We start from the raw sequence: 19,517 nt of genomic DNA on the forward strand, positions 1-19,517 counted from the left end.
GGATTATAGCAACGTGTGCAGATGAGATTTTTAGTTTCTTATTGCTAATACTAAAACTGCAACCAGAGAGATAGAAGAAAGGCAGGAGTTGGGGGGTGGAGATAAGGGGGATGAACAGTGATGAAGCATAAGTGGAGGAAAGAATGGGCCCTGTAGATAAACCTCTACCCAGTTGGAACCTTTTGAAAGGCCTCTCTTGGTCCACAGACGCTAACCTGCGTGAATCTGCATGGCCTTTTGCACACTGACACCCAGCTGTGTTTCAGATTACTCTCTTTATGAAGCTCCACACTATCCTCCCTCCACCATCTTTCACTGCCATCATCACTCACTCAGACCTTCTTTCTCTTTCTCTCATCGCTCACTCACGCTTGAAGATCTGGGTCAATCACATTCAACCCTCAACACTTCCCTCTACACGTTTCTTGCATTAATAATGAGAAATTTGTGCATGTTTGTGTGTGTGTGTGTGGTGGGTGGGTACCCTGGGTGTTTAGGCTGGGGGAGGGGGTCTAGTGCCAGGGGATGCAGTGTGAGTGTTTGGGAGTATGCTCTAATTAATGAGGTTGTTTGTCCGGAGAGCGTAGCAGCATTTTTGGCTGAGCTTCCAGCATCTTGCAAACATGACGGCCACTCTGTTGGGGAAGTAAATCAGTCGCTGTCCACCCTGTCTGCTTACTCAATTAAAAAGATTGGCCATAAAACACTAGCATGCAAATTAACTACAAATCTATCAAACCTTTACATGTTTTTATGGTTTAAATGGTTTACATTTTTTAACAGAAATGTTAATGATTAATCAATGCTTTCGGTTATTTCCAAAAGTTGCCATTTGATTTAAACTGAGAGCAGAGCTACAGACCTTTGTAACAAACACAAGCGATACAGAGTTCTGAATGGGACTCCCCCCACTTCTGTTCATAGATGCACTTCAGTGTTATTTATGGGGGCATTAACATCCTGAAATATGAAGACGTCATCAAGAGTTTTTGCACCATTGGGTGCACCTGGTTCTGTAAGATTGCCATGTATTTGTGGATTTTTTGGCAAAGCAAGCAAGGAATATTTCAATTTATTGTTACTACATTTTACTACCCATAAAAGAAACGATTCTTGGGAACACAGTGAAATATTTGTGCCATATTGTGCCATAATGTCATCATCATCATAATAAATTTCACCATGCAGTATAACTGACAGCTACAGACCTCAATTCCATCAACCTGTCACTCACAAACCAACAATGACAAGTGAATCATTTCTCTGTGGTTTCAGTCACAAAGGTTCAGAATTGAATCTACAGCTGAAACTGCAACATGGTTTGATCATGTTGGTAATACATGTTATCAAAGCAAGTACTATTTAATTATTAAGTCAGAGTTTTTTTCCAGTGTGCAGTTTGCTGTAGTGATTGTATGCGTGTGTGTATACATAAATATTGTACCTCTGTAGTCGTGTGTGTTTAAGAGTGGATCTTCTATGCTGTCAGAGTAACATCAATAGTGTCAGGTTGGAAGTGTGAGTTTGTATCATTGCTAATCTGTCCCTCCGTAGGGGTTGTGGGTAAAGAGCCGAGAATGACAGATGGAGGTTAGATGAGTTTAATATGAAGCAGCACTACTGAACCCCACTACGTCTGTTTGGTCAGTGTGGTGTAAAAGATGACCTGCTTTATATTTCCCTTTAGGGAGTTGCTGCATGTTTACAGATGTAATTGTGGCAAATAGGTCAGAGGCGATGGCACTACTTGTTGCAAAATACATGTTACCCTGACTGTGTGAGAAATAAGCAAATTCTGAATGGACCGGACATTTCTTCAATTCACATCCTTTTAGGCCATAAAACCTGCCATTTTTCATTTCCTTATTTTAAAATTCTATTAGAGGGAGGACATAATTAAACATGTTTAGTAAAATATGAAATTTTGGATTTACACTAAAAAGTCCAGTCCCGTCGAGCGTTTTCTCATAGCCCTTAAAAATACTATTGGAGGACTGTTGTAATGCTGGAGTTTCTAGTTATTTTTATGATTATAGAAGTAAAATATTGAATAAAGGTTGTACAATATGCACAGTAAAATGTCCAGATTTGTATAAAGTATAAAGACACATTTATGTAGGAAAAAAGCGCTTCTAATGCTTTAATTGTGTAGTGATGTGAGGATAAAAAAGATGTGATGGATATCAGATTTTTAAAGAAAGAAAGAAAATGAAAATTTAACATTTTTAAAAGAAATTAGTCACGTGACATCTTGAAACTGTCTGAATCAATCTAATTTGTCATCTTGTATTTAATGTCAACTGTATTTAACCTTAAAATTTATATACTGGGTATATATTGCATAGCATTTGTGTTTACAGACACTTTTATTTATGTGAACCCACTTAACCCAGTAAATAAAGTGGGTATAACTAGGATGAAAATATGGGCCTGTCAGCTTACTTCATTTCTCACTAAAATGAAAGCGTTAAACAATATCTCAGCATGTCTGCATTAATATGATCTAAAACGAATATACAGCTGTACTTGTGCAGACAAAGACTCCATTCGGACTGAGCTCCTGGTTTGGTGGAAGATTTGAAGCCCCTGTCTTTTCAAAAGCTCGTAATCTACTATCTGGCTGGCTATGAATTGCTTTTTTTAAATAGACCTAATCAGCCTGATGTCACACAGTAAGATTTTGGGTTTTTTCATGGTTTTTGTTCTGTAGTTTCAGTAGAGCTGCTTGTGCTCTGGTGTGTTTTGATTTAATTTTTGGTTGAAAACTCTCACGGTTTACTTTCATGTAGTAAAATTGTTTTCTTTACCATCATTGAACACAAATACAATGATGCATTACATCAATTAGATAGAATAGATCATTATTATTTAGTCTTTGGCTTTACTACAATTTTTAAAATATTTGTAATCAAGGGTAATCTACATTTATTATAAGAGCATGACAGTTTCTCATGCAGGCCATCTGAGGGCTTAAAGTTCATGTACATTCAACAGGGGCTTTCGAGAGTCCAAAGACGTGCAAGTGAGGTGAACTGGAGATGCAAAATTGGCCATGAGTGTGTTTGACATTAAAACTTGAACTGATGAATCTTGTGTAACCAGTAACTACCGTTTCTGTCATGAATGTAACCAAAGTGTGTAAAAACATGACGTTAAAATCTTAATAAACAAACAAACAAACAATATCATGTATGGTAGATGGTGAAATGTATAATGTATCGCTTCTCGGCCTTTTGGCTAAGATCAAGTGTAGTATCTGTTCTTATCAGTTTAATGTGAAATGTATAAATTACAGTGTATCACAAAAGTGAGTACACCCCTCACATTTCTGCAAATATTTCATTATATCTTTTCATGGGACAACACTATAGACATGAAACTTGGATATAACTTAGAGTAGTCAGTGTACAGCTTGTATAGCAGTGTAGATTTACCGTCTTCTGAAAATAACTCAACACACAGCCATTGATGTCTAAATAGCTGGCAACATAAGTGAGTACACCCCACAGTGAACATGTCCAAATTGTGCCCAAATGTGTCGTTGTCCCTCCCTGGTGTCATGTATCAAGGTCCCAGGTGTAAATGGGGAGCAGGGCTGTTAAATTTGGTGTTTTGGGTACAATTCTCTCATACTGGCCACTGGATATTCAACATGGCACCTCATGGCAAAGAACTCTCTGAGGATGTGAGAAATAGAATTGTTGCTCTCCACAAAGATGGCCTGGGCTATAAGAAGATTGCTAACACCCTGAAACTGAGCTACAGCATGGTGGCCAAGGTCATACAACGGTTTTCCAGGACAGGTTTTACTCGGAACAGGCTTCGCCAGGGTCGACCAAAGAAGTTGAGTCCACGTGTTCGGCGTCATATCCAGAGGTTGGCTTTAAAAAATAGACACATGAGTGCTGCCAGCATTGCTGCAGAGGTTGAAGATGTGGGAGGTCAGCCTGTCAGTGCTCAGACCATACGCCGCACACTGCATCAACTCGGTCTGCATGGTCGTCATCCCAGAAGGAAGCTGACGCACAAGAAAGCGTGCAAACAGTTTGCTGAAGACAAGCAGTCCAAGAACATGGATTACTGGAATGCCCTGTGGTCTGACGAGACCAAGATAAACTTGTTTGGCTCAGATGGTGTCCAGCATGTGTGGCGGCGCCCTGGTGAGAAGTACCAAGACAACTGTATGTTGCCTACAGTCAAGCATGGTGGTGGTAGCATCATGGTCTTGGGCTGCATGAGTGTTGCTGGCACTGGGGAGCTGCAGTTCATTGAGGGAAACATGAATTCCAACATGTACTGTGACATTCTGAAACAGAGCATGATCCCCTCCCTTCGAAAACTTTTTCCAACAGGATAACGACCCCAAACACAACCTCCAAGATGACAACTGCCTTGCTGAGGAAGCTGAAGGTAAAGGTGATGGACTAAACCCAATTGAGCACCTGTGGCGCATCCTCAAGTGGAAGGTGGAGGAGTTCAAGGTGTCTAACATCCACCAGCTCCGTGATGTCATCATGGAGGAGTGGAAGAGGATTCCAGTAGCAACCTGTGCAGCTCTGGTGAATTCCATGCCCAGGAGGGTTAAGGCAGTGCTGGATAATAATGGTGGTCACACAAAATATTGACACTTTGGGCACAATTTGGACATGTTCACTGTGGGGTGTACTCACTTATGTTGCCAGCCATTTAGACATTAATGGCTGTGTGTTGAGTTATTTTCAGAAGACAGTAAATCTACACTGCTATACAAGTTGTACACTGACTACTCTAAGTTATATCCAAGTTTTATTTCTATAGTGTTGTCCCATGAAAAGATATAATGAAATATTTGCAGAAATGTGAGGGGTGTACTCACTTTTGTGATACACTGTATTTGTAATCTTATCAATATTGATCTTTTTGATCTTTTTGATCTTTTTGAGTCTTTGGTGGATCCTCTTTTTATACTTAATAATGACACCTCACCTGTTACCCATTTATTTGCTTATTGTGGAATGTTTAAAAATCATGTTTCCTGATTTTATTCTGTATTTCACACACTCCCAGGGGCGATTTAATGCACGGGCTTACCTGGGCTTCAGCTCAGGGGCCCCGGATAATTGAGGGCCCCGGATTGGCTGTTTTATTTTTTAGTTATTTTGTTAGTTATTTTGGTTAATAAGAATGGGGAAGCTTACAAAATCGTTTACAGGTTATTCATATTTCTGACTGTCGATTGGCCAGATAAACGAGCTGCCGTAATTCTGATTGGTGGTTTCAGTTAAGCAACGTGAACGTTAGAGCTAGTATGTGAGTGACATTCAGCTCAGCCAATCAGAATGCAGCACCAGGTTTATACACGTGCGTTCGGACGTTCTGCAGTTAGTGTTGTATATGAGTCTCGCCTTATGGTCCCAGCATTGAAGTTCGGGTCCTGGAACTAGGCGATCTAAAGTGCTGTAACGCTCATTGAAGTCCTGACTAAACAGTTAAAGTGACTCTACCCTGTCGTGTATGTTTATTCCCACACGCACAGCAAAAGACCCGTAACATCCCCACCGGACAGCGGCTAGGTGAGCCGACCCTCTACATTAGCAAGTGGCTAATGCTAGCGGTAAAGTGCCGCGATAACGAAAGTAAAAAAAAACATGGCAATGTTTTTGTTAAGTAAAATATAAAAATAACTTAAAGACAATAAAATAAATATCAGAATGCATGTAATCACACTACACAGTGAGTGCACAGCAAGGGATTTTGGGAATCTGTGTAACCTGCTTAACGTTACTAGACTCTCTCTCTCTCTGGGGCCCATGAGCTGCCACTGAACTCTGTTGTCTTGCGTTGTGTACTGATTTTATGAAAACTATACGTGGGGGCCCACAAGCAGCTGTAGCCCCTGGGCCCACAGGCAGGTTAAATCGCCTCTGCACACTCCTCAAACCTTTCTAAAACAATTTGAACTGAAAAGGTTCCATCATGCATACTGAATATATTCTGTTATGAGAAATGTTCATTAGAGCAGGCTTGGCTGAGATCGTTTTCCACAGGGAGAGACAGAGACACATGTAGATCTCCTATGAACAGCAATATCAGCAGCTGATGCCACAGTTGGTGCCTTGTTACAGCCAAATGAAACCCATGGTGGTGATAATGGAACAGTCTGATAGTTCAGCAATAAACAAACGCAGCACAATATGTGAGATATAGCCTGCAGCAGCTTTGAGCTTTTGTCAGAAGTGTTGAAGATGAACACTTTTAAATACTAAAGTAAACTTAGAAATGAGTTTGTAGGATATCAGTCCTATTTGTGGTGCTTAATAAACGGTAAAAATAAGCTTCTGTTAGTGCCAAAATATGTACACTGCTCTTGTAAAATGTTACGGTAGCTGTTGTCTCTTTCTGATGTATATTATTGTTTGCTTTGTAATGTCATTTAGTATTAATTTTACCTTTTTTGTTTCATTTTGTCTGTTTGCATTTTTATTTCTTTTCACTTTCATGTTTTACCACCACTTTATCCTGGTCAGGGTAGCGGTGGGTCTGGTTTCCCTGGAATCACAGGGCGCAAAGCAATAACACACCCCAGACAAGATACCAGTCCATCACAGGACCTTGGCCATTCTCTTCCCCTCACACATAGCCTATCAAGTCTGTACATACATACCTGACTATTGTAATTTGTTTCAAGCTGTTTGTACCATTCACCTATTGGTGTAAAATTAAGCCGAAATCATAGATGAATTGTGAGGAGTTCATTTTAAAATAGTGCGTGTTGATGTCTGTACTGCAGATTTATCTCTGGAGTCCAGCGCCGCTTAGAGATTGTGGCAGTTTAAAATTATTATTTCATTTTTTACCTCATTACTAGCCCTAAATTGCCCCCGTCCCAGTCATTTTTGGAATGTGTTGCAGGCCTGAATGCATGTATACTAACAAATGAAATGTAGTTGACCAAACAAATCATGTAAAATCATGGGTTCAAACTGTTTGCAATTAAATAAAAGTTAAATTAAATTATTTTCACTGCATTTCCCATTCTGTCCCAACTTTTTCTGATTTGGAGTTGTAACTACAGGTCAGGCTATATGACTTAAAATGTAGATGAGCAATAACAAATGCCACAGTATCAAAAAGTATCAACAAAACAGTCCACATTTTTATTGCACGTTGTGTACAACTTCATAATGATGGTTCTTATTTCACAGTGTTGTAGCCGATTCCCACCCACTAGCTGAGCCTCCCATTTACATGACAGCTAGCAGTCTGGGAGAATGAGAGCAACAACACTCTTCTGTAAAACCTGTGAACCCAGTCTCCACATTATTGTATGCTCTGGTTTTTTGATGTGATATAAGCTGTAAATGCAGAATTAACTGGGTTCAGTGCAGCTTCAGCTTCCATCAATAATAACGACATCTCGACATGAACAACAGACTCATTTATGTCTACTGCTGCTAGCAATGCCTCAGTCCCAGCTGAGATGCTTTGACGGCTAACTCAGGAAATAAACAGATAGGAGTAAAAGTGATTTGATGAAGAGAACAGTTGGAGGGTGAGAATGGCTCGGTAGCAGAGGAGCGTTTCCCAGTCTTGTCTTGCAATGCCAATTAGTGTGGCAGAAAGAGAGTCTAGAAGACAGATGAATAGTGCTGTCAAAATAGGAGCAGGTGCCAGACTTTGTGTGTGTGTGTGTGTGTGTGTGTGTGTGTTTGTTTCTTGAAAACTTATCGGCCTCTTTGTCAGTGAAAAAAAAAGACAGCCAGGGTTTGGATTCATAATTATGTTTTGTTTTCAATCCAAATTTTTGGACTTAAAAAGCAGCTTGTTTTTTTTTTACCAAACCACACTTACTCATTCAGGTGTTTGTTTGTTTTATTAGGATTTTAACATCATGTTTTACACTTTGGTTACATTCATGACAGGAACGGTAGTTACTTGTTGTTTTTGGACTGTGGGAGGAAACCGGAGCTCCCGGAGGAAACCCACGCAGACACGGGGAGAACATACAAACTCCACACAGAAAGGACCCGGGCCGCCCCACCTGGGGATCGAACCCAGGACCTTTGTGCTGTGAGGCAACAGTGCTACCCACTGAGCCACCATGCCACCACACATTCAGGTGTAGACAGTCAACTAATTATGCTCACTGAAATGGAGTGACAGAGTGGCACAGCTCTAGGGATCTGGGTTTGATTTTGAGCTTTGGGGGAAATTGCAGTTAATTTTGCCTATTTTGCCTCTTAGGAGGGAGTATTTAAATAGGAAAGAGTGTGTATGATGCTCTGTGATGTTCCTACCTGTACCCAGTGTCCCTGGGACAGACTTTGAGTATTATAAATATTCTAAGGCAGTTGCATCCAGAACGTAGCTACATTTACATTCAGTCATTTGGCAGATGCATTGTGAAAGTAGATACACACACCATTTCGTATCTAACTAAAGAACCTATAAGTACAAATCCTATTTACTGTCCAAGAGAGGTACCAACATGCAGCCTTTTGATTTTAATGCATTTTTCACAATGTTCCACCTTTTCCAGAATTTGGGTTTGTATATTTTTGGCTCACATACATCCTTGCTTTGTGATTTCCTGTTGTATACGTATCACACACACACAAACCAATTAAAGCCAGTACAAACCACAGTCTAACCCTCTAACTCTTGTAGATGAAGCAGATTGCTTTGAATTGTGAGTTGCTTTTGTTCAGAGAGAAGTAGCATAGTTATATTAGCATTGTGTTTTTGGCAGTGAAATGATGATTTGTTTGGCAGTGGGTCTGTTTTTGGTAGACAGAAGGAAGAAGCGCCATTTTGTTGCTATGATTTGGTGTTATGGTTTTCTGTCGCAGTGCTCCTGCTGTGTTGTCACACTGCCATGGCATGCTGAGCTATATTGTGTTGTTGTTGTATTGTGCACTACGTTATTTCATTGTGTTGTCTGTTTTGTGCTGCTTTTTATTGTACAGTTGGGTCCACTATATATATATATTTTATCAGCTCCACTTACTATATAGAAACACATTGTACTGTAGTTCTACAATTACTGACTGTAGTTCATCTGTTTCTCTACATACCCTTTTAGCCTGCTTTCACCCTGTTCTTCAATGGTCAGGACCCCCACAGGACCACTACAGAGCAGGTATTATTTAGGTGGTGGATCATTCTCAGCACTGCAGTGACACTGACATGGTGGTGGTGTGTTAGTGTGTGTTGTGCTGGTATGAGTGGATCAGACACAGCAGCGCTGCTGGAATTTTTTTAAATACTGTGTCCACTCACTGTCCACTCTATTAGACACTCCTACCTAGTCGGTCCACCTTGTAGATGTAAAGTCAGAGACGATCACTCATCTATTGCTGCTGTTTGAGTCGGTCATCTTCTAGACCTTCATTAGTGGTCACAGGATGCTGCCCACAGGGCGCTGTTGGCTGGATGCTTTTGGTTGGTGGACTATTCTCAGTCCAGCAGTGACAGTGAGATGTTTAAAAACTCCAGCAGCGCTGCTGTGTCTGATCCACTTATACCAGCACAACACACGCCAACACACCACCACCATGTCAGTGTCACTGCAGTGCTGAGAATGATCCACCACTTAAATAATACCTGCTCTGTGGTGGTCCTGTGGGGGTCCTGACCATTGAAGAACAGCATGAAAGGGGGCTAACAAAGTATGTAGAGAAACAGATGGACTACAGTCAGTAATTGTAGAACTACAAAGTGCTTCTATATGGTAAGTGGAGCTGATAAAATGGACAGTGAGTGTAGAAACCAGTTGGTGGTTTTAATGTTATGGCTGATCGGTATATTATACAATTCAATACTTCTGGTACTTCTGTGCCATGTGCTCTAGTTCAGCCTTTACCAAGCTTGGCCACTTTTAGCTGTAATGGTTTTAAAAACAAGAGTCCATCTGTTTTCCATATATGCACATTATGCATGTGTGCACTCTCGAGACAATGAAGACCAATATATGTATCACACAAATTGTTATATAATTGTTGGCTTTGGGGTTCTGTTTTTATTTCTTAAAAAAGTAAAACGTTTTTGGATGCCAGATTTTGTCACAAATAGAAGGCAATGACCATGGTGCCCTACTAACTGCATGTGCTTTGAAGCTTCTTATTTTGCCATCAGAAGAGCTGTGTTAAGACATTAAGCTCCTTGCAGGGGTCGTGAGTGTTTATGACTCTGAAATGGCTTTTTGTCACCACCCTCCCACTATCCTCGAGTGGCGAATTGTACAGCTAACGAGGGAAGCTTGATTGAACTGCGACTGCCAAAACCTCTACAAGTTGGTGTCTTCTTTACCAAGGTCAGGCAGAAGGTCCAGTTCGGTCAGTGCTCAGTGCCCTGGTTCTGCTCCATCTGCTCTAATGTAGCTTTCTAAATAAAGTAGAATAAACAGCCGGTGTTGCTGTATGAAGCATATGGGTGAGTCTCATCATGCTATTTCATGTCCAGTGTCCAAGCTATGCCAAGAAGCACACCAGGTCAAACCATCTGTCAATCAATAAGGTATCTATGCTGCCCACTGTCTCAGCACATTTGACTAGTTGAATATTTGTCCACATGTTTTTGTGCTCTGAAAGTAATGTATTATTTTCAGTTGAAGTCAAATGATAATACAGACTTGTAGGGAACGTGTGTGTCACAGCAGTCTTTTGAATTCATTCATTTCAGTTCTTTATCTTTTTTTCCTTTCATTTTTATCAATTACTTTATCCTGGTCAGGGTTGCAGTGAGTCCACAGTGCACAAGCAAAGCAAGAATAGCCTGGACAGTATGACGATATTATCTCCCCTGCCAGTCATGTCTGTGTAGACACCCAGCCGACCGATATCACAGCTGAGATTTTAACCCAGATTTCAGGAGTGGAGGACGAGCATGATTGACCGCGGCACCACAAATGCATTTGACTTGTTAAATGATGCTTGGAATGAGGTACACTTTAAGGACTTTTGAATGTAACGTCTTTCTCTGTACTGTAGATTTAAAATGTTGGGATTCAGAAAGTGTTCTGTAGCTCAGTTATCTTAATATAAATCCTCTGATTCATCATTAAGTTTCTTATGACTCAGTTAATCCCAACACTGAGGATCTTACTGATCTTCTCCTGCTCTCTGAACCAGCTCTCCTGCTCTCTGGTGACCTGCTCTCACCAACCACCTTACTCTTTGCTTAAGTAAATATGCTTTAATGCACTTGTACTGCACTTCCCTTCTCATAAAGTATGATATTTATTATTGAAGTACTCCACTCATCAATGTACTATGTACTAAAGACCCATAATGCACCGAATCTGTAAGGTCAGTGAACCCCTCAGAGCCGCAACTGAGAAAAAGCAGCGCTGTCTGTATATGTTCTTGTTCACTCACATATTATTTGTCACAGAGATAAAACTGAAAGTGATATGGTGTGAAGAACCGAGTGGTCTGAGGGAGGAATTTACTGCTCTCTCCTGATTGACTTTCTCACTGGCTTTGTTCATTTCCTGTGGGAAAACAGCTAATTAAAAAAAACACAAAACATTTAAAAGTTTAGTGCTTTTTGAATGTAATTATTTGTAACATGTATATATTTGGAAATGGTTCTATCCTAAAGCTGTAGACTAATAATAGAGCATTTTTCTAACATAAAAACATGTCATATATTTTAAGCTAATCTTCTCTTACATATCTGTATTGTACATGGGACATTTTAATAATAATAACAATAAAAATAAAAATAATTATAGTAATAAGGCATTTGGGTGGCGCAGCGGTCTAGTATCTTAGCGGCTGAACTGGTGTTTACGCAGGTGATTGGTTATGTCTGAGGGCGGATGGCCGAAGCCCTGCGATGGACCGACTCTCAATTCCTGCCTTCACCCAGTGCTTTCGAATGGATATGGGCCCGCTGTGTCACTGACCAGGATAAAGCAGTGATGAATAATGAGTGAAATAATAATAATAATTCTTTTTACATTCAGTTTGCCTTTTTTAAGTCTTCTTTTCGATGAGTTCACTTTTTGTACTTGAGCCTGAGCTACCTCAGTATTCTGCTCATACAAGCCTCAGGACAGGAACAGATGAACACACACACACACAGACACACACACACACACACACTTTTATTCACACCTCACTTATTTGGCACAAATGATGAACACAATTTTCAGCACCGCCCAGCTGGAGCACCCGCGCCACATCTGCAAAGAAGGCAGCCTGGAAGCTGAACTTTTAAATGGAAATCCCAATCATGTCTGCCAGCTACTATTAAAGTCAACTCTTAGAAAGTCAAGTCAGGTCACTTTTTTTTTTAAGATGTTATACACGGAAGACCACAACAGAAAGTATGAAATTGACAGCTGAATTTACATTTTATGATCTGGTAGACCATTTAATTCAGATGAAGTCTAGGTTATTTACTCAAATACAACAAAAACTGGAAAGAAAGCCAAATAAGTCATAGACTATTACTGTTAAAACCATGACTGGACTATCTACTATTTACTAGTTGATTTTCCACGACCATTGACCACACTGAATAGTCTATAGACTATTTTTTAACATGTGTGACCATAAAGCAGACTGTCCAAATAGGTAACCTGATGGGACTATTTGAATAAGGTGAAAACAAAAGGAATACATATTAATCTATAGACCATTTACTAAAGTCTACATTCATGACCTAATCAAGTCAAATAAGGTAAAAACTGAAGGGACAAACAACAGCTGAATAGTCTGAGTCTATTACATGAATGACTACAACAGTAAACTGTCTTTGTAAAAGCAAAAGGGACAAGTTGTCCTTGTCTAGACTGTTTACACAAAGGAAAGCTGATAGTCTACAGACTATTTGCCAAGCTTCTCTAGTCATAAACTGGAGAAGACTGTTACTGTATGCTTGTGAGTGCTAGATCTAAAAAACACTACAAACAAGATTACAAGATTTAATGCTCTACTTTAATTAATTGTATTAATTTAATGCCTGAAACACAAATGCCTTAATTATTTAATTTATTAATTAAACAGCTTTTTACAGGTAAATAGGTGCATCTGCATCTACAAATACAAGTCAACACTCCACTGTACATACAGAGACTCAAGCTTAAAGATCTGAGATGAACTGACGCAAAGTAGAAGTGTGTTCTGTGGTCTGACGTTTAGATTATTTAGTTAAGATAAAAACTTAAAAAGTCAGTGTCTATCATGGTAGGGAGGTTTGTAAGTGCCAGTCACATTGGCAACTTGCACATGTTTGAAGGCACTAATAACACTGAGGGGTACCTGTAAGTGTATATAATGGTATATACAAATAACCCCAATAATAATAAAAATAATATTGATTGATTGAAACTTCAGGTTTTTTTTTTTTGTACTTTCCCAACTTTTTTGGTACAATAACTATAAATGCAGATTTGGGTTGTCCCAGATAAACCTGTATTGTGTGGGAGGGATGTGAGAGTGGCACACAGATTGAAGATGGAAATTATGTGTGAACACACCTGAGTCCACAGTTTTTTTAAAATAACCATTAATCACAAACCAAATTGGGTTTAAGCGGAAAAAAAGCCAAGTTAACTGTTTAGGACTATTTACAAAACTGAAAGCTGATCATCTATAATCTGTTTACTAAACGGCAAAAGCAAAAAAGTACAAATTAAGAGTTAAGAGTAACTATTTACTAAATAAAATGTAACCGTCCATCCAAAGATGGTAAATGGACAAATTAATAATCTGTAGACTATTTACTAAATGAGTACAAACATGAACTGGAATGTAACAGTATGCAGGTTTGTGAGCGCTAATAAGGAGGAAATAAGTAAAGGTGATAGACACGTTTAAATATGCATGAACTTTAATAACAGTAAATACTAAGATACAAGTACAAGTACAAGCGCACTCGAGCTGTGTCTCTTGCTTTATTGAACAACTCCATTTATTAACAAGATATCTAAATAAAGGCAGAGTATAGACTTATATATTATATTGTAGTATAGATTTATAAACATTTACATCCATAAACTGGACCTTTTACATAAAGTAAGAGCAAATGGACATGTTATATATCTATACACTCAACAGACATTATGTAATGTAGAGTCTAATGTCTAATCTGATATAGTTTATTATATGTATTAGATAGCTACAGCTGTAAACTGGATTATAATTTAAAACATCTATAGATTACTTACTACACAACCAACATTATAAACTGAATGATTCAAATATGTTGAAAGCCAAAGGGTCAAGTTTTCTTTGTACAGATTATTCAACTATTCTCGTTTATGACTGATGGCTGTATGGTGATTTGTAAGTAAAAGTGTTTATAAAAATAATGGACACTTTATGTACATGAACTACAAAAAACAATACATACACAGAACAGATTTATTAGATAATAGTACATGCAGATTTTGTTTGTTGAGTGTGTCTTTAGTATATGCCACACTTTACACATAGTGTCAAATCCTAAAAAGAGAAATAAGGTGCGAGTGTACAAGAGTTGTGTCTGCAGTTTTATTAAAGAACTCCTACTTTTGTCAGCTATCAAAATAAGAAAAAGAAAACAAAACACATAGTTTCTAATGAACCTAAATGTCTCTCTAAATGAAGTCAAAGCAAAAGAGACAAACTGATAAACCTTGCAATATAAGGTGGTCTAATCAAATAAGATTAGGCAAAAGACCCAAGGTGATGATGAATACATGTCTACAAGCATGAGGTGTACTGTCTAAATCAAGTCTTACCCAAAATGTTTTTTAGTAAGTAAGCACATAAAGTACAACAACAAAAATGTGGCTAAAGAGAGAAGTGAACACGTACCTGAGTTGAGCTAAGTTATGTCTGTGCTGTTCTGCTGTCACAAACTGGTTGCAAAGTCTCTCCGTTGTCTTTTTTTTCACTGATGGATTTCTTTCTTCTTCATGTATTCCCTCTGTCAGTTTCTTCTCTCTTTAGCAGATCTGCTCTGTGTGTGTAATATTTACTTTCTTTTTCTCTACTCGTTTAATAAAGAACTGGTGTTGTGGACCGTATGTGTCGGTGTGTATGTCTGTACAGGTGTATAAAAGCACACTGTCCTGTCAGTGCCTATCACCAGTGTGTGTGTAGAACACGGTGTGTGCAAGTAAATGAGTGAGCACGTGAATGAATGAAAGAGAGAGAGCAAGAGGCAGCACAATCATGTTACCCCTCTGGGAAAGCTTCCCTCCCTCCCAACTCCTTCCTCCCTATCCTTCTTACCCTCCCTCCCAACTCCTTCCCTCCCTCCCAACTCCTTCCTCCCTATCCTTCTTCCCTCCCTCCCAACTCCTTCCTCCCTATCCTTCTTCCCTCCCTCTTAACTCCTTCCTCCCTCTTAACTCCTTCCTCCCTATCCTTCTTACCCTCCCTCCCAACTCCTTCCCTCCCTCCCAACTCCTTCCTCCCTATCCTTCTTACCCTCACTCCCTCCTTTCCCCCTCTTTATCTTTATTCGTCTCATTGACTTTTGTCATCTTAACACAGGAAGCCATGTCTCGATTCATAACCATATCTCAACATCCTTGTTCCATTTTTGGATTTTCTGTGTGTTTTCTGAAGGGGGATGAGTATGTTTACAAAAAACTGGAATTTTAAATAAATAAAATGTGGCTGGCACAAAGCATGTAGGATGTGAGTCTTTTGTTTCTGAGATTCTCTGAAGGCCCTGCCAATTTAATTTTACATTGTTAAAGAATTCTCTGGATTTTGACCATAAAAAACATTTCACACAAGCTCAGTGCTTGGTTTAGGATTTCAGGTACATCGATTTTTTTTTATTTTTCCTTTTGATCTCAGTTTAGTCATTACTGTTGCAATTTCCTGCTGAACGAGATGATTCATGCTAAGCTCTCTGTATTTCTCCAACACTTGTGCCAACACCTTAACCAGAGGTGATAGTTTTGTCTCTTAGCTTCACACCAGGCTTGTTGCATTGTCAAGACTCGATTTCAGGTCTCCACTGTAATAGGCTAGTAATTAAACTGCTGCGTCACTTGAATGTCCAGAACTGCTGTATTTAATAATTGAAATATACAGATAAGTGACAAGAGAAAATATATAATTGAATTAAATAACATCGAGTGGAGATACTTTAAGTGGTATTTTGCTGGCATGGGTTAAGTCTACTTATCCTAGTTACAAAGCTATTTTGACTACCTAATCGATATGGTGACGCATTTCTATTTTAAATAGTTTTTTTTGTTTAGGAAAACAATGCTCCCATTTAAATGGTTTAATGAGTAAACTATTGTAATATATGCTAAGGTCCTTGCAGTCAACTAATTAAACAAGAATTGAAATCATCATAATACCATTTTGCGGACTTGTAGGTCTAAATCAAGACACATTGAAGCTAGTGGAAGCTGGTGATGGACGATGTTCAGATTAAGACTGGGAGATTTAAACCCGACATTGTCTTTCATCATGGTTTAGTTAACAATTTAGTTCGCAATGAGTTAGCATCATAGCTATGATTAGCTTACATTTAAAAATTCTTAAGTCCAGTTCAGTCTCCCAAAATTCATTTTGGGAACCAAATAAAATGCTGTGTGTTGGAGCTATGGTAGTAATCAATTAAAACACAACCATAAAAGACATGTTCTGTCTTACTGCTAACCATGTCACTACGTTTTTGTAGTGAAATCTGTCTAATCTCAGCCTGTACATGGCTATAATAAGCAGTTACATAATTTTGGATAAACTGTGTATCTTGGTTAAACACCAGAAAACACTGCAGAGCAGTTGTGCTATTTGCCAGCTCAAATTTGCAGGTTAAAATTTAGCAAATGTTAACAAAAGTAAGGTCTGGATTTGCACTTAAGTTGTTTAATTGCTTATTACCATGAATCCTGTTAATGGCTGTGTGTTTTAAGTGGTGGAAACAACATGAGTGTACGACAGAGCTGATCAGTCAGTGGTTGAGTTTGCTGTCTAAAAATTGTAACATTAATAAACTTGAGCTGTGAATTTTTTGGGTCTGTAATGTATTTGACCTGGGACTAGCAGTAACGGTTGATCCTTTCTGGTGTTGGTGTCAAGGGTTTTCTGCTTTTTTCTTTCTGGTTTTGATTGCTGGCACCACTGTCCCATTGCTGTCCTCTTTTTTTAATGATCCTGGTCTGAGCCTTATCGATGACAATTTGGATGCTGATTGAAGACAGATTGGTCCTGCTCTCTGGGTGGCTGGGATAGCATTTCTTTCTTCTCTATCAAACGAGAAGCTAATTAATCTGGGTCATCTGTGAACTCATGCGTATGAATAAGGTCAGTTACCACCCACGTCCGAGTTTGTTGTTCTGCCAAGGGATATACTACATTAGCCGGAGCTTGAAGAAGCAGTGACTGGCTTCATGTGTTTTATAGAAAGCGTGTGCTAGGCCACTCTCTTTTAGATGAGTATCTTTAGTGTAATAGTGAAAAGTTGGTGGGTTGCAATTGGCAGTGTCTAAAGTAGATTTATAAAAATGAATTCAAGCAACCCTGGGTGTGTAAAAAAAATTAATGACCTTTGGTGTAGGTGCTTATTAGTAGTATTAGTGTTTATGTATTTCTGTTTTAATTTTAACATTTTATTATTATTATTTTCAATTATCTTTATCTGTCATTTAAACTGCAAGTCTAGTCCCAGTTTGACAGCTCTTTAGATTTTAGCCACCATCACAGGCATGACAGCAGGCCATTTGAGAGTGTTAATCTTCCTGGGCCATATGAGCTGTTACAGAGGGGTAGAGGACTGAAATTGAGATCCCATGCTAAGCCAAGATTCAAAGATAAGCCTCAGCAACTATTATTTCATTTCTAAAGAAGGTACGATACTGACAGGCTTAGTGGGAGTGAACTCTTCTCGAACTTCCCAGAGGATCTGCTCACGCCCATCCTCATTCATAAGCATGTCTGATTTGCCTCCTGCTGCCTTATTCTTCATTTATTGCTCCATCACTACTTCAAATGCACAAAAAGCCCAGCATTCTCACATGGAGTCTTTCAAAACGTTTTCGAAAGATTTTAGTTTACCTAATACCAAATAAATTACCTCAAGTTAGTTGCCAATAACAGCCTTCCTTTAAAAATGAGGCTCTTTCTGTTTTCTTTATTAAAGCATCTTTTTGTTTCCTTTTCATCAGGGGCATTAGAAAAGGGGGCAGACCCCAGACTTGCAGAGTGTGGGCTGCTTCTACTATTCAGACCCGGAATAAAGACTGTTTGTCAAACTCCTAAAAAGCTCCTATGATTTTTTGGCCAGAACTTTGTGCCATTCACAAGGTATTAAATAAGGTTCAGAATTCCATTACTTTACTGTTATTTTAGTTTTACCCCGATAAATCTCCTCATGCTGAATTTACCCCTCCAAGTGTGTGTATACGTACACTGATCAGCCATAACATTAAAACCACCTTCTTGTTTCTTCACTCACTGTCCATTTTATCAGCTCCACTTACCATATAGAAGCACTTTGTAGTTCTACAATTACTGACTGTAGTTCATATATTTCTTTACATGCTTTGTTAGCCCCCTTTCATGCTGTTCTTCAATGGTCAGGACCCCCACAGGACCACCACAGATCAGGTATTATTTAGGTGGTGGATCATTCTCTGCACTGCAGTGACACTGACATGGTGCTGGTGGGTTAGTGTGTGTTGTGCTGGTATAAGTGAATCAGACACAGCAGTGCTGCTGGAGTTTTTAAACACCACACTGTCACTGCTGGACTGATAATAGTCCACCAACCAAAAATATCCAGCCAACAGCGCCCCGTGGGCAGCGTCCTGTGTCCACTGATAAAGGTCTAGAAGATGACCGACTCAAACAGCAGCAATAGATGAGTGATCGTCTCTGACTTTACATCTACAAGGTGGACCAACTAGGTAGGAGTGTCTAATAGAGTGGACAGTGAGTGGACACGGTATTTAAAAACTCCAGCAGCGCTGCTGTGTCTGATCCACTCATACCAGCACAACACACACTAACACACCACCACCACGTCAGTGTCACTGCAGTGCTGAGAATGATCCACCACCTAAATAATACCTGCTCTGTGGTGGTCCTGACCATTAAAGAACAGGGTAAAAGCAGGCTAAAAGGGTATGTAGAGAAACAGATGGACTACAGTCAGTAATTGTAGAACTACAAAGTGCTTCTCTATGGTAAGTGGAGCTGATAAAATGGACAATGAATGTAAAAACAAGGAGGTGGTTTTAATGTTATGGCTGATCAGTGTATTTACACATGAAATTACTTTATTTCACCCACTGAGTCAGAGAGCATTTTCATCACAAATGTTAATATAAAAGATTAAACAATACCTTCGAAATATCTCTATTGTTGCTTAAAATTCTTTACTTGACATTATATGTAACATGTAAATAAAGAAAAACAGAAATGATGAACATGATGAACAATTAATGACACTACAAAGACACTACAAAGACAAGATACTTAGCATTCGAATAAAATGTACACACACGCACACACACTCACACACACACTCACACACACACACACACACACACACACAACTATATCTTTAAAATC

At 39.1% G+C, this 19,517-nt stretch overlaps 1 long non-coding RNA gene and 1 pseudogene across 2 annotated transcripts in view; both read left to right on the forward strand.

Moving 5' to 3' along the window:
* LOC134335438 (uncharacterized) overlaps positions 1-19,517 on the forward strand; it is a 38,869-nt gene that overhangs the window by 10,128 nt on the left and 9,224 nt on the right. The gene's annotated exons all lie outside the window — the stretch shown is intronic.
* LOC134335783 (U2 spliceosomal RNA) lies at positions 3,218-3,368 on the forward strand (annotated as a pseudogene).

Source organism: Trichomycterus rosablanca, chromosome 21, assembly GCF_030014385.1.
Source record: "Trichomycterus rosablanca isolate fTriRos1 chromosome 21, fTriRos1.hap1, whole genome shotgun sequence".
NCBI classification, from domain to species: Eukaryota; Metazoa; Chordata; class Actinopteri; order Siluriformes; family Trichomycteridae; genus Trichomycterus; species Trichomycterus rosablanca.